The sequence below is a fragment of the Heterodontus francisci genome, chromosome 2 (assembly GCF_036365525.1).
Source record: "Heterodontus francisci isolate sHetFra1 chromosome 2, sHetFra1.hap1, whole genome shotgun sequence".
NCBI classification, from domain to species: Eukaryota; Metazoa; Chordata; class Chondrichthyes; order Heterodontiformes; family Heterodontidae; genus Heterodontus; species Heterodontus francisci.
The window spans coordinates 180,148,091-180,164,356 of NC_090372.1; the positions used below are offsets into that span (position 1 = coordinate 180,148,091).

A 16,266-nucleotide genomic window follows, 5' to 3' on the forward strand; every position below is an offset into this window, starting at 1 on the left:
GCCTGACTGCCGTAAACTCGTCCGGAGGCGGAATCGGGGCGGGTAGGCCTCCCGGAGCCTGCCGCTCAATTTTACGTCGCCCCCACACCACCATCCGACCCGCTGGGGGAGGTGCAGGTAAAATTCAGGCCATAGTCTGAGACAGTAGTTTCCTCCTTTTGTGCCAAAAATTTGAGCTGCTTCACTCCAAAAATTACATATGACCGCTTGGCATACACCTGACATGAAATTTGACCCCTGGTCAGACTGAATTTCTTTTGGCAACCCATAATTAGTGAAAAACCAGACCAAATCCTCAATCACAACTTTCACTGTGATTGGTACTGCCTCTGGAAATCGAGTGGACAAATCCATGATGGTCAGGAGATACTTATAACCCAGCTTAGCCGTAGGTAAAGGTCCAACACAATCCACAAGAGCTCTACTAATGGTTCATCAAGTGCAGCTATCGGTATTAATGGGGCTGGCTTAATTGAAGGCTGTGGCTTCCCAATCATCTGACAAGTGTGACATGTCTTACAGAAGTTAACCACATCCCTGTGCAGCTTCGGCCAGTAACAATGCATCATCACCCTAGCTTGTGTCTTCTGAATACCAAAATGATCTGCAACTGGTACCTGACGGGCAATTTTCAAGATTTCACCACAGTAGCAAGGAGGGACAACAATTTGATGGACTACAGCCCAGTCCTCATCAGCGGGCCTCTGGGGAGGTCTCCACTTTCTTGACATAATAACACTCACCTTTTCAGCCTGTGTCTCAGAACATGCCATGTGAGACAAGCTTCTTAAGTTAGAGTCTTCCTGTTGTGCCTCAATCAAAGAGGATCTGCTAAATAATTCACCATTGTTAGCCTTGGAGCCTTTATCACCAACATCCCCACCTAACTCATTGAAAAAAGTCTCAGCCAACCAAACACCTGAATTGTCCTCCACAACAACTGAATCCATCTCATCTTGTTTAACCTTATGAGCCTGGGATCTAGTCACAACACGATCTGGGAATATTCCCAGAAATTCTTCCTGTAAAGCCTCAGTTCCAGGAACCTCAACTGGCTTTTCAGAAACTACTGGAGACAGCAATACCTTATCCCCAGCCAAGTAATTTCCTCGCAGAAAATCTGCCCCCTTAGTGGGCAAAATAGGAACGACCCCCAACGATAACAGGACCAGTGACTAAGTCACATTTTAAATTAACCCTGTATTCTTCTTCTTTGGCCTCCTTGTCTCGGGAGACAATGGGTGAGCGCCTGGAGGTGGTTAGTGGTTTGTGAAGCAGCGCCAGGAGTGGCTATAAAGGCCAATACTAGAGTGACAGACTCTTCCACAGGTGCTGCAGAAACAATTGGTTGCCGGGGTTGTTACACAGTTGGTTCTCCCCTTGCGCTTCTGTCTTTTTTCCTGCCAACTGCAAAGTCTCTTCGACTCGCCTCACTTTAGCCCCGCCTTTATGGCTGCCCGCCAGCTCTGGCGATCGCTGGCAACTGACTCCCACGACTTGTGATCAATGTTACAGGACTTCATGTCACATTTGCAGACGTCTTTAAAGCGGAGACATGGATGGCCGGTAGGTCTGATACCAGTGGCGAGCTCGCTGTACAATGTGTCCTTGGGGATCCTGCCATCTTCCATGCGGCTCACATGGCCAAGCCATCTCAAGCGCCGCTGACTCAGTAGTGTGTATAAGCTGGGGATGTTGGCCACCTCGAGGACTTCTGTGTTGGAGATGCGGTCCTGCCACCTGATGCCAAGGATTCTCCGGAGGCGGCGAAGATGGAATGAAGTGAGACGTCGCTCTTGGCTGACATACATTGTCCAGGCCTTGCTGCCGTCGAGCAAGGTACTGAGGACACAGGCTTGATACACTCGGACTTTTGTGTTCCGTGTCAGTGCGCCATTTTCCCACACTCTCTTGGCCAGTCTGGACATAGCAGTGGAAGCCTTTCCCATGCGCTTGTTGATTTCTGCATCGAGAGACAGGTTACTGGTGATAGTTGAGCCTAGGTAGGTGAACTCTTGAACCACTTCCAGAGCGTGGTCGCCGATATCGATGGATGGAGCATTTCTGACGTCCTGTCCCACGATGTTCGTTTTCTTGAGGCTGATGGATAGGCCAAATTCGTTGCAGGCAGCCGCAAACCTGTCGATGAGACTCTGCAGACACTCTTCAGTGTGAGATGTTAATGCAGCATCGTCAGCAAAGAGGAGTTCCCTGATGAGGACTTTCCGTACTTTGGTCTTCGCTCTTAGGCGGGCAAGCTTGAACAACCTGCCACCTGATCTTGTGTGGAGGAAAATTCCTTCTTCTGAAGACTTGAACGCATGTGAGAGCAGCAGGGAGAAGAAAATCCCAAACAGTGTAGGTGCGAGAACACAGCCCTGTTTCACGCCACTCAGGATAGGAAAGGGTCGCTATGCTGAATTGTGCCTTTCCTATTGTCATGGAATGAGGTGATGATATTTAGTAGCTTTGGTGGACATCCGAAATTTTCTAGTAGTCTGAAGAGACCACGTCTGCTGACGAGGTCAAAGGCTTTGGTGAGATCAATGAAAGCAACGTAGAGGGGCATCTGTTGTTCACGGCATTTCTTCTGCAGCTGATGAAGGGAGAACAGCATGTCAATGGTCGATCTCTCTGCTCGAAAGCCACACTGTTCCTCAGGGTAGACACGCTTGGCCAGCTTCTGGAGCCTGTTTTAAGCGACTCGAGCCAAGACTTTCCCCACTATGTTGAGCAGGGAGATTCCACGGTAGTTGTTGCAGTCACCGCGGTCACCTTTGTTTTTATAGAGGGTGATGATATTGGCATTGCGCATGTCCTGTGGTACTGCTCCCTCGTCCCAGCACAGGCAAAGCAGTTCGTGGAGTGCTGAGAGTATGTCAGGCTTAGCACTCTTGATTATTTCAGGGGTAATGCCGTCCTTCCCAGGGGCTTTTCCGCTGGCTAGAGAATCAATGGCATCACTGAGTTCCGATTTTGTTGGCTGTACGTCCAGCTCATCCATGACTGGCAGAGACCGGGCTGCATTGAGGGCGGTCTCAGTGACAACATTCTCCCTGGAGTACTGTTCTAGGTAGTGCCCAACCCAGCGGTCCATTTGCTTGCGTTGGTCAATGATTGTGTCCCCTGATTTAGATTTGAGGGGGGGGCGATCTTCCTGATGGTTGGCCCAAAAGCTCTCTTAATGCCATCATACATTCCTCTGATGTTTCCGGTGTCTGAGGCCAGCTGAATATGACTGCATAGGTGTTGCCAGTAGTCACTTGCGCAGCGTTTGGCTGTTCTTTGTGCAGCACTTCTGGCTGCTTTAAGTGCTACGGATGTTAATTCGCTGGGGGCTTTTTTGTAGTTCAGCAGTGCAATGCGCTTAGCGGCTATGACAGGTTCCAGCTCTTCAAAATGAGATTGAAACCAGTCTGCATTCCGCTTCACACGTTTGCCATAGGTGGTCATGGCTGACTCATAGATGGCATCTCTGATGTGGGCCCACTTGGTCTCTGCAATCCCTGTGGGAGTGTTTTGAAGGGCTTTTTCAAGTGAATTTAGAAATTTTTGTAACAGCTGTGGGTGAGAAATTCTGCTAGTGTTGATGCACGGGTGGCCCTTCTGCTTGGAGTGATGCAGCTTCTTTGGTTTGAGTCTAACCTTGCTGCACACCAGGGAGTGGTCAGTGTCGCAGTCCGCACTGTGGAAGCTGCGTGTGATTTGAACACAGTTTAAGGAGGCTCGCCTTGTGACGATGAGGTCCAGCTGGTGCCAACGACGTGATCTTGGGTGCCTCCAAGAAACCTGGTGACAGGGTTTAGTGTGAAAGAACGAGTTGGTGATGCAGAGGTTATGATAGGTACACAACTCAAGCAGTCTCTGTCCATCCTCATTCATCCTTCCAATGCCATCGCGCCCAAGGCAGGAAGGCCATGAGGCATGGTCGGCCCTAACCCTGGCATTAAAGTCCCCCAGCAGGAATAGATGTTCAGTATTGGGGATGCTACTAATGATATTATGGAGTTCCTCGTAGAACTGGTCTTTAACTTCAGGTGGGAAGCAGAGTGTTAGTGCATAGACGCTGAGTAGGTGTACTGGACCAGAGGCAGTGAGCAGTCGGATGGACAACGCTAACAGGACCAGTGACTAAGTCCTTTTTAAATTAACCCTGTATAAAGAAATAGATAGATAGGTTCTATCGCTTGGATTAATACCTTCACATTCAGCAAAATACCAAGAAAGAAATTCATGTCTCGAAATTCTTGTCTGCTTCATCAGACGACTTTGGGAATACCCCACCTTCCAAAAGAAATCTTCTATAATTCTCTGCAATCTGATTCACTCCATCAGCGAGCATGGGAGAAATTACCTGCTAGGACACTGTCTCCTGTAGAAACACCTGTCGACTGTACAAATGCAATGGCTTGTTTTTCTACTTTCAACACTCAGCCTTCACATGCCCTTTCTTATGACAGAAGTAGCATGTCGGTGTCCTTGAACCAAACTTTTCCTCCTGGCTTTCTGTTTTAGTAACCTAGGTGTATCTGTGTCTTTATCTTTGCCATCTTTCTCAAGAGGACCAGATATCTTTTCATTATCAAACTTCCTATCTCTCCAACTTCTCTGAAAGTTTCCAAATGGGGGACTGTAACTATTGCTTTTGTGGATTAATTCGTAATCATCTGTCATTACTGCAGCATCCCTTATTTTACCAACTTTATGTTCCTCCATGTGAGACCTTATTCCTGACGGGATGTTATTTTTGAATTCTTCCATCAGAATTACTTCCCTGAGATCTCAAAATCTTGTGCGATCTTCATCGATCTATACCAGCTATCAAACTCTATTTCCTTCTCCCTAGCAAATTCCATATATGTCTGACCCTGTTCTTTTTTAAATTCCTAAATTTTTGTCTGTAGGCCTCTGGTTCAACTCATAGGCATTGAGAATAGGAGTCTTTATCTGTAACAGTCTCATGAGTGTTCATCTGAAAGAGATGAAACCGCCAAAGCTTTCCTTATGAAAGCACTCTGTAGGAGCACTGGCCAAGATAATTTAGGCCACTCCAGATTCATGGTAATTTTCTCCGATAACACAAAGTACATTTCTAGTCCCTCTTCACTAAACTTAGATACCAAGCGTATATTCTTTGCCAATTCAAAACCACAAGCAATTTCATCTGCATCATCCTCAATTTTCACCCCTTATGCATACTCACTTTGAGCCTATTTTCATTTTGTGGTCTGATGTCAATTTTTGCATCTCTTATTCTAATTCTTTTTCTTTCTCTTCCCTATCCAATTCTATCCTCTCTAGTTCGAATTCAAGTTTTCTCACTTCAAATTGTCTATGTCTTTTTCTCTTTCTTTTCTTTCAAATCTTATCTTCTCTAACTCAATTTTGACTAGTTTTATTTGAATATTACCAGAAAGATCCTTTTCTTTCTCCAGCTTCAAGTGAGGAACCAATTCTTGGATTATCTCCGCTTTTCTAGCCCCTAGGGTGACACTAACCCCCATGTGTACCGATATCGTGACCAAATCGACCTTTTTCAATTGCTGCAATATACTGAGAGTCAAATCTTCTCTTGTAACAAATTCCTGTACATTGATGGTACTCATGTTGATTTCCCACTGAACACAGTCAAGCTAAATGTGGAACCTTGTTTGTTTAAACTCTGGAAAATGCCAGTGAAACGGTTTTACAGCCTAATCGTGGATGATCCAATCCCAGATGAGCCCACAATTTTGCTATGATCCCTGTGGAGACCACCAGCAAACAAAAATTGTATCTCCTGACTGACCCCAATTTTGGAAACCAACCCAAACGGACAAGATTTTACTTTTATAAATTTTACTTTAACACTCAAACCAAAACCAACATAAATCAAAAATGAAGCAACAGACAGATCAGTCAATATATGTGTGTGTATATATATATATATATACACGTACATATATTACAAATTACACCTTAACTATCAGATACAACAGAGATGGGTTTCAGTTTCATTGGGCATATATGGCAACAATTACACTCACACAGCTCTTCACAACTCTAAAGTTCCTCAGGTAGATTTGCACCTCCTTTCTTCAAGGATTTAGCCGCTGTTGTTCTTCCGACAGCAGTTCCCTCTCAATCCGAACTCCACTGCTGCGGTCTTCATCATCTTCTCCAGAACCTCCTCAGCTCTGCTCATGACAGTCTTGATGGTGTGGATTTACCAGCCTTCCCTTTGTCCAAGTCTTTCAGTAAGCTACTTTAAATAACAGAAACAGCTCCTGGATTCAGTCTTCACTTTCTTATGCTTGCTGGTCCTCCATTCCTGCCTGGTCTGCCTGATCTGGGGAGTACTCTGTCTCCTTTTATTTGGTTCCAACCAGTGTCAGTTTCCCTGAAAACCTGATGTTGTTTTTCCAGCTTCTGTTTCCGTTTCTGTTCTAGCTTCTGTTTCAATTCTACTTTCCCCACTCAGTTAGGGCCTTAAAAAAAAAACAAGCTTTGCAACGACAGATTCCATCACAGTGTACAAGATTATGGCAGGCTTAGGTAAATTAGACAAGGAAAAGCTGTTCCCATTAACTGACAGTACAAGCACTAAGGGAGACAGATTGAAGGTTTCCAGCAAGAGATGCAGCTGGAATGTGAGGAAGAACTTTTTTACGCAGTAAGTGGTAATGACCTGGAACTCGCTGCCCACAAGGGTGGTGGAAGCAGACAATCAACAATTTCAAAAGGAAATTGGATGGGCACTTGAAGGAAATAAACTTTCAGGGCTATGAGGATCAAGCAGGGGAGTAGGACTGATTGGATTACTCTGTGGAGAGCCGGCATGGACTCGATGGGCCGAGTGGCCTCCTTCTGCACTGTAAATGACTCTATGACTTATCAACAAGACATGGAAAACATTAGCCATTTTTCAAGCACTGAATAGGTAAGTTTAATCAGGCCTGTTTTCACTAGAATTTAGAAGGTTAAGGGGTGATCTGATCGAAGTCTTCAAGATATTAACAGGAAAAGACAGGCTAGCTAAAGATAAACTATTTCCACTGGTTGGAGATTCTAAAACTATGGGGCATAGTCTAAAAATTAGGACCAGACCGTTCAGGAGAGATGTTAGGAAGCACTTCTTCACGCAAAGGGTGGTAGAGGTTTGGAACTGTCTCCCACAAACAGCAGTTGAAACTGGAACAGTTGTTAATTTTAAATCTGAGATAGATTTTTGTTAAGCAAAGATATTAAGGGATATGGGCCAAAGGCAGGTATATGGAGTTAGGCCCCAGATCAGCCATGATCTTATTGAATGGCAGGACAGGCTCGAGGGGCTGAATGACCTACTCCTGTTCCTATCTTCCTATGTCCTATGTTCTTTGTAACTGTTCATGGATTTGCTTTACAAATCATATTTTCATACTCAGCTTCTCAGTCAAAAAGTATTCCAAAAAATATTTGGGTCAAATTCATTTGTCACTTTCTCCTATTTAACTGATAATGTTTTCTGCCTGCTCATGGTTGATTGCTTATTCTCACACGTTATTAATAGATATTAATTGTGATTTTATCTATCCACTTCACCCATTTTCAGTTACGTGTTCAGTTATACTTAGTTGCTGATTTGTGAATGTGAAATTTGAGGCAAACAGGAGCAAGTGTGACACACAATTTATATATCAATGTAGGATATTTGATCTGCAAAGAATTAGCTGATCTTGACCAGGGCAGAACTGGGAAGGGTTACAATTGCTCTCAGCTTTCTAGGGTTAGGGAAAGCAATAATCAGTTGGTGTTTCCATTTTTAATCACTTATCAATGACCCCTGATGGAAACTGTGTGCTTAGATATCAGGTAAGAGAAAGCTTGGATTTAGCAACAGAGTCTGCCAATACTTACTAGGAGGATGGTCTTTGAAGTAAGGTACTGGAGGCCCACCAGCACCCTTTGAACTATACTCTCAAGCATGACTCAGTATCTTAAAGGAAGAAATGGACAAATCAAATAATGTTACTTATGAAATTGAAGACAACTCCAAAAACAAATACTAAAAGCCAGTTGATAGAGCAGCTACCATTAAGGTTTCATGTACTTGACTATGGGAGATAAACAAAATGAAAAACATATGTTGCCCTAATATGTCTTACTTGTTCAGAAGTGATGCTAATGTATCTAACAATAGGAAGATCATCAGAAAGTACTTATTTTAGTAGACAGGAAGTCTGGTTGCATTGATTTTTTTGCATCCTTATTAATAAATTTCATGTTAGCAGTCATGTTTGAAAAATACTTCAAAGCTTTCTACAGGAAGTGTATGTAATGCGTTTCCCCAGAAGGACTAATATCTCAATGATCTTGTGCTGAAAACTACACAAACTGAATCAATACTTTCCATCTCCTATTGTGTTTTTAGATACCAACAGTTCTGCTTTTCCATGACAGGCACTGATTTGGAAACTTTGCATAATGGCACACTAGTCCGATAATGAAATGATACAGACAGGACTGAAACAAATTAATTTCACTCCATGCCGGGTTGATACAGCTGAGCAGCCAACTATTTATTTGTCAGTAGTTCATCCTCTAGATATCATGTGTTTGGATCTACCATAGGAGTACTTTAACAATCAGGCAGCTGGCCATCACAGTGGGTGGGAAGCCTTGCTTCAGGCCTCGCAATATTGGGTGGTTCAGTATCTGAATGGGGTGGCAGAAAGGCGCATCTCGGGCAGCGTGAGGGTGAGACCAGGGTGGCTGCAACACACATTACTCTTCCTTCCGCCTGCCTGGTTTCACTTATTGGAGCATGCAAGAGGCACGCTCTGCTGTTAGAATTGCATGGATTCATGTGGCTCCTGTCCGAATCAGGTGAACAGCCCTGGGGAAAATGCCGGCGGAGCAGGAATGGGCTGCTAAGTCAACCATCTTGATTTTAATCTCCACTACAGCGCCATTTCCATTGACTGGAGGAAGCTAAAATCACCCCTATGTTAAATGTATATTAATTGAGTATTTAATTGTCTTCAGGCGGTGCGCGTTAACTGGGGATTCACTTGTACTTATATACATATTGGAGCAGACTGAAACTGTGGTTGTTAGGTTAGGAGGCATTTGTTTGTAATGTGTCTCTGTAACTAAAAGCTCTTACGTGTGTAAATATTAGGCTCCAGTTCCATTCTTCACTGCCTGGCTATCAGGATTAGAACCTCATATGTGGAAGGGAGGAACTTCTGTCATTCGTAGTCGGTCCAGTGGATGCTGACCTTGACTAGGAACTGAATATTAAATTGGCAACAAACATCCTTTGCAAAGTGCATTAACTAATGTGATGTTGAAGCATACAGTCCAGGATGCTCCAAAGTTTGATCGCTGGTTTCAGCTGAGGCAGAAGGACTGCTACAGCCAACCTAATTTTTCAAAGGCAAGGAAGGAATAAAATCAGCCATGGTTTCTACTCTTGATTGCTATTCATATAAGCCTTGATGCAAAATGCATGTACATGGATCTTTGCTGAGAACAGGAACCCGTTCAGTTTTGAAGCTCCCTATAGTTGAAGTGACTGCTGGTACTGTCTTGGACCATAAACGAAGAATGACCACTCGGACAAGGTGCTCAAGAGTTTCTGGCACCAGAGAACTGTACCTACAGCATGAGTTGGTACCTTCAGGGTTCTATGCTGGGGTGATTAAAATCGGGGATGATCAAGAGGCCATAAATGGAAGAGTACAAAGATCATGGAGGAAGTTACAGAGATAGGGAGGAGCGAGGCTATGCAGAGATTTGAAAAGATGGATGAGAATTTTAAAATCAGTGTTTTGCCGTACTGGGAGCCAGTGTACATAAGAACATAAGCAGGGGTAATGGCTAAAATGGACTTGGTGCAAGTTAGGACATGGACAGCAAAGTTTTGGAATGATCTCAAGTTTATGGAAGGTGCAAGGTGGGAGACCAGCCAGGAGAACATTTAAATAATCAAGTCTAGAGGTAACAAAGGCATGGATGGCAGTTTCAGCAGCAGATGAGCTGAGGCTGGATGGAGACGAGTGATATTATGGAGGTAAAAATAGGTGTTCTTGGTGAGGGGGAGAATTTGGGTTTGGAAGCTTTGCTCAGGGTCAAATAGGACTCTGAGGGTGCAAACAGTCTGGTTGAATCTCAGACAGTGGCCAGTAAGAAGGGTGGAGTTGTCAGCTAGGGCATAGAGTTTGTGGTGGAGACTGAAAAAAATGGTTTCAGTCTTCCCAATATTTAATTGGAAGAAATTTCTGGTCATCTAAAAGTGAATGGTGGACAGGCAGCATGACAAATCGGGGACAGTGGAGGGGTTGAGAGACATGGTGGTGAGGTAGAGCTGGGGGCCGTCCGTGTATGCGTATTCTGAAGTTGTGTTTTCAGCTAATGTTGCTGAGGGGCAACACGTAGAAGAGAACTAGGAGGGGGCCAAAGGACTGATGCTTGGGATACTACAGAGTTATCAGCGGTTTGGCAGGAAGAGAATCCATTGCAGAAGATTTTCTTGCTGCTACTGGATAGATAGGAATGGAACCACACATACATTCATAATTTGAACAAACTATAAAAGTAATGGGTTGCCAATACCAAACAAACAAAGAAAAAAATTTAAATTTGTAAATCAAAGAGATGTTAACGAAATGCTGAATTTTTTTTTCAAAATGTGGGGGTGCACAATGTATTCTGAATACAAGTAAGACAATGTCTGTTTATTGATGGTATGTTTCACAGGAGCTGATATTTCTCTGGTGTTCATAAATTAAATATTTTCAACACACAATTCTTATGTTTATTTTTGATGTTTAGAAATGTGCCTCATTCTCAATAGCTGCTGTAATCTTAATGAGACAATCCTTGTTACCCCAATATTTTCAAGTTGCGATATGACCCAAATGTGGTGAGAGTCGACAACCTCAGTTCTAAAGAGTGTGCAAGAACAGAGGGACCTGGGGGTGCATGTGCATCAATCCGAGGGTGGCAGGACATGTCGAGAGAGTGGTTAGGAAGGCATATGGGATCTTGGGCTTCATAAACAGAAGCATTGATTACACAAGTAGGAAAGTTATGCTGAACCTTTATAAAGCTCTGGATAGGCTCCAACTGGAGTATTGTATCCAGTTCTGCTCACCACACATTAGGAAGAATGTGAGGGTCCTTGAGAAGGTGCAGAGGAGATTTACCAGAATGGTTCCAGGGATTTGAGTTACAAGGTTAGACTGGAAAAGCTGGGGTTGTTCTCCTTAGAACAAAGGAGATAGAGAGGAGATTTAAGAGCGATGTACAAGATTGACAGGCTTAGATAAGTTAGAAAAGAAAAACTGTTCCCATTAACTTATGGTACAAGGACTAGGGGACACAGATTGAAGGCTTTGGGCAAAAGATGCAGGGGGAATATGAGGAAGGACATTTTTTACTCAGCAGGTGGTAATGACCTGGAACCCGCTGCCCACAAGGGTGGTGGAAGCGGAGACAATCAATCAATGACTTCAAAAGGAAATTGGATGGGCACTTGAAGGAAATAAACTTGGTGGGGCTACAGGGATCGAGTGGGGAGTGGAACTGAGTGGATAGCTCCATGGAGAGCAAGCATGGACTCGATGGGCCAAATGGCCTCCTTCTGTGCTGTAAATGACTGACTCAAAAAGCCACTAAGTTAAAAACAGGTCTTGAGTAGATGACTTTTTTTTTAGTTTGTTGCTTACACGTTCAAGCCAAAGTATGTTGAGTTTATGTTTACCCATGTGCTTTAAATTAAAATGTTGAGAAATAATATTTTTAAAAGGCAACAGGAAAAATCAAACTGAAAGAATGCTACTTTCATTTGGCTATTTTCCAGGATCTAATAGGAGTTGGCCAAACAATATTGACACACACATCTCAACTATTTGTTTCCTGCCAATTCTAAGTACTTGATCCATCCAGAAGACTACCCACTTGATTCCACTGAGTAGCAATGTTGTTGTGTATAGAGTTAACTGAACAGACTTTCTGAGAACACCTTGCAGCATACCATCAAATTCTGAACAGCATCTTCAGTAGGTTTAATATTTTCCCAGTTCTCCAATCTGTAGACATGTGGAACAAAAACAAGAAATGCTGGAATCACTCAGCAGGTCTGGCAGCATCTGTGGAAAGAGAAGCAGAGTTAACGTTTCGGGTCAGTGACCCTTCTTCGGAACTGGACATGTGGACCTCTTTAACTGTAGGGGCATATGGGCAGGAGAGGAAGTTGGGCCACAACTACTGATACCTTTAATGAACATATTAATGTACAGATTATCACAACACAAAAAAAACCCTCCTAAAATCAGCTCCAAATAACTCCAGCCTGATGCTTCCTTTGGAGGAAGGACTGCGATCGGTCCCTGGCCTTCTCAGAGACGTATTTGCATCCTCTGTGGAAACGCCTGGTTTCTGAGTACCTCCTGTTGGAAATTACCAACTCATGGGGACATAATTCACATCCTATGGGCACTATTATTACTCGATTTCCCAGTCACCAATTAAAGTATTTAGAAACACCTCGAACTTTGAAAAATAGTCCATATTTTGTTTCCAAACCATGCCGTGTAAGAGCATTAACAACGTATCTAACTACATTTATCTTGATATTCGTGTGCGGCACTTGAGCTTCAAAATGCATTTTGTTTGCAAATGATTAAAAATAAACACATTCCTCATGGAACTATAATCATATATACACACAAACACCCAAGAGAGAGACAAAGTTACCTCCCACTTTAAACACTCACGTCGTCCGGAAGTGTCGGTTCGTCACCAGCTTCAGTTTACCTACTTTGAAAAAAAAAATGAATTAAATTATAAATAAAGCCCGCCATGCCTAAACTTGGGTGAGAGGTCCAGCATGTCAATGAAGTGGGGGATTTGTACATGTTTTCTCTCTCTTTTTTGAGGGGGGGGGGGATGTTTTGTTTTGTTGTGAAGTCGGTGCGATGAGTTGTCTATTTTCTCTCTATTTGTGTTCGAGTAGCGGAAGTTGTTCGAGGAGGATAAGTGGAGCGGTTTGTGCGGGCTCACACTGAGGAGACAGGCGTCACTCACAAAGGATCAGAAAAGTATCTTTGCCGGGACAAGTTGCAGAAGCCGCCGCGCACTCTCCAGCTGTAACTCTGGCCACAAGTTCGCTTGGCGACACATTGTTGCACGGCTTTTCTTTCCTTCTCTTTTGACAGTTGTCTCTTTTACAACCCTTGCTGTTTTGGACACATTTCTGGCAGCGAGTGAAGTGTGGGTTTTTTTTCTCCCATGCAAGTGAAGAGATGATGACGACGGCGACAGAGCAAAACCGTTGCCTCCAAACAGTCAACCATCAGTAATTGCTGCAAAAATCCTCCAAGATTGGGCTGCAACCGGAAGGTAGGATATTTCAAGAATTTTTTTTTTGAACTTTGTATTTTACATGTGATACATTTGTTGACGAAGCATTAATATGTCTGTGCAGCATGTTTATAAACTACAGTGTGGTGTTGTGAAAAATAGAATCAGTTCATGGCCACACTGTAGCGGGCTGTCCATTTGCCACTGTTTGTGGATGATATTCTACAGAGGGGACAGGACCCGACCCTGTGTGTGGGTGTGGGTTACAACTTCAAGTTGGCAATATCCCCCTGTCTCAATGTACTATGCTGCAGCTACTTCTACGTTTGCCTGCTTTCCCTGCATCATCCCTGTGTTGACACGCTCTTTCTCTTGTACTTCTCTGGAAGTGGTAGGTCTGAAGGTGCTTGTGTCTTTCTGTTTTTGTTTGTTGGTCCTACATGCTTCGTTTCCAGCGATTTCAGTGTTGTCGAAGATGCTGCTTTCAGCGGAGGGGCTGCCTCTCTGATGGACCTGGTTTCAGTTCTTGCAGCTGTCGAATCTACAGGATATATTTCTATTGTTCATGGCTTACTTAGGAGAGACCAATACTCACCAGAACACCATCTGTTTGTAACTTAAGCTTTTAACTTGGTCTGTTTTCATTTCCTACTCTCTTTTGCCCCTTTCTTTACCTCTTCCCACAAAAATGAGTTTCCATGCATGTCGAGAGCAGATCTCAAAAATCTGGATGAGTTGAGTGAGACAGGATTTTTTTCCCCCAAAATTTCCAAAATGACGATTATGGTTAAGTGCATTTAAAAAAAAACCTGACTCTAGCTGATTGTCTGCAGCATTGCTCACAGACCAAATAAGCCAAAGCTTTTCTCCTGTAACTTTCTCTCTGCTTGACTTCCAATTTCTAATTCCTCGTTTTCACTGTCATTGTTTGTGATCCACTCCTTTTCTCTTACTTTCTCGTCTTTTTTCTGTCTCTCAGCTTTTTTCCCGCTCTCGTTTGTATATGTCTCTCCTTCCTGCTATTTTAATCATCCTTTAAACATCTCGCAAGCTTTCCATTTTTCCCTTACTGTGGCTTTCTCTCTTTTAAGTTGGCACCCTGTCTCACTCACTTTCTCTCCCTCCTTTTATTTGCTTGTAGATCAAGCAGCATTGGGTTCCAAATCTCTGATAGCTGGAGACATTATCCTACCCTCTCATTGAAGTGTGTGCATGCCCTTTGTGCCAAGGAATAGCAGACCTGGGAATGGGTTGGGGGCCAGAACATGGGACAAAAGTTTGGGGGGAGTGGGGAGGCTGGTGTAGGAAAGAGCTGGTTTGCAGGGCCTTTATGATTTGGGTTGGAAAAAGCAAAGATGGACTCTAGTAACTTGTGATGTATTAAAGGTCCCATCTTTGATAATGAGATTTGTGGAACACAATGGACCATTATGGACAAAATCGTATATGTAATATATCCATCTCAAAGTATTCCCAGTTAATTTTTTATATAAATACCCAATAAATATGAACTTAGAAATTAAATAGCAAATATCACAACTAAGTTTAGTGATTAACATGAACATAATTGTAGCATAGAAATAATCTGCCATTTTAATAGCTGTAATATTATGCAGTGTTTACTTGGCCATGGGCCGTCACAGTCTGGGGAGGCTGACAGCACAAAGGGTGGAGTTGGGTAGGGAGTTGGCTGCTGCCCTTCAGGCTGAGCATGGAGTGCGTCTGTAGTGGACTGTTGTAAGTGGTTCTTGCAGACAGGGACAGGAACTGGAGTATTTGAAGCAGGCCTTGGTGTGAGGGAATGGAGCTGAAGATTTAGGAGCAAAGATTAGGAAAAATGTTCTGGATGGCGGATTAATGGAGGAATGGGAACTGGTCCATAATGTCACGTGGTTCGTATAGTTAGTCCTAGTTTTTGGGTTTGCTTGGTCTGAGGGTGATTGCCATGGCAAATTGATAGGAGGTTCATTGGAGTTCTACAATTACAGTTATGCATAATTGCAGGATCGCAGTATGTTCAGTTGAATATAGGTGTGCTATCCATAAACAAGTAGCAGAAATTTGCTTGTTTATGTCTGGTCATACGCTAAGATTGAGGAAATGGGAAACCTGATTTTAAAAGTTCTGTTTTACAGCTCCGTTTTTATGTAATGTGAAATCTTTGCTTATTACAGTGCTTTTTTAAAAACATGGAACTATTCAGTTTGAATATTATGCAACGTGATTGTCTCTACTTTTTAATTGAGGAACTGTAAATACTGGAAGAAACAATACTCGAATTTTGTGGGGCTTGGACCTGGTTAAAAGACTGCTGTCTTCATTTAAAAAGAAACGATTTATTTGCACACGCATGGCTCTTGACATATCTTGTCAATTCATTATTCTGCCACATATGGCATCACGATGAATGACTCTTTTACTACGTGCTTTTCTTTGAAGACAGCACCCTTTTAAAGTATAGCTTTAACTTCTCTTAAAATGAATTATAAGCGGTGTACCCAAGTTCCCTTATTAATGTATGGATTTTGAACCTTTTTTTAATTGTAACTTGTTCCTGTTATTCATTTGGCAGACTGGGAACTGGCCTAAAGAGAGAGAAAGACATGTTTTTTAAGACCACAGCTCACATGCTGTTTCCTGTGGATACATCTTTTTGCTAGGCATACAAGTTAGGATAGTCTGGCATGCACTCGGTGTATATTGTGTTTTTAAAAAAAAAAACTCTTGTCTTATCTGTGAACGCAGACTGCATCTCCCACTGGTGCCAGGGAGAATAGGGGTAAAGCTTTTGAGTTCTGCCCTTCTGTTTTGTGGATTTGCAGGGGTTCCTGTAATATATGCCTGTTTGGATATGCTGTATTGTCATTCTTTTGACTTGAGGAAGGAAACAAAGCGGTCTGCCTCCCTCCTATTTCCTCTTCCTTTCGGCTGCCTTTACCC

General features: G+C 43.1%; 1 protein-coding gene and 1 long non-coding RNA gene across 3 annotated transcripts in view; one reads left to right on the forward strand and one right to left on the reverse strand.

Moving 5' to 3' along the window:
• Positions 1-5,869: 5,869 nt before the first annotated feature.
• On the reverse strand, positions 5,870-13,354 carry LOC137349063 (uncharacterized). 2 transcript variants are annotated; one of them, XR_010969229.1, is made up of 4 exons: positions 12,741-13,354; positions 11,999-12,113; positions 7,876-7,954; positions 5,870-6,467 (listed from the first exon to the last, which is right to left on the reverse strand). It is a non-coding gene; the product is annotated as an uncharacterized lncRNA (long non-coding RNA). The 2 variants fall into 2 exon arrangements; XR_010969228.1 differs by having other exon boundaries at positions 12,721-13,354.
• Positions 13,355-16,266, forward strand: part of svila (supervillin a) — a 390,378-nt gene continuing 387,466 nt past the window's right edge. The window contains exon 1 of the mRNA XM_068014363.1: positions 13,355-13,365. The gene's annotated coding sequence lies outside the window, so the exon portion shown is untranslated. The remainder of the gene's footprint in view (positions 13,366-16,266) is intronic.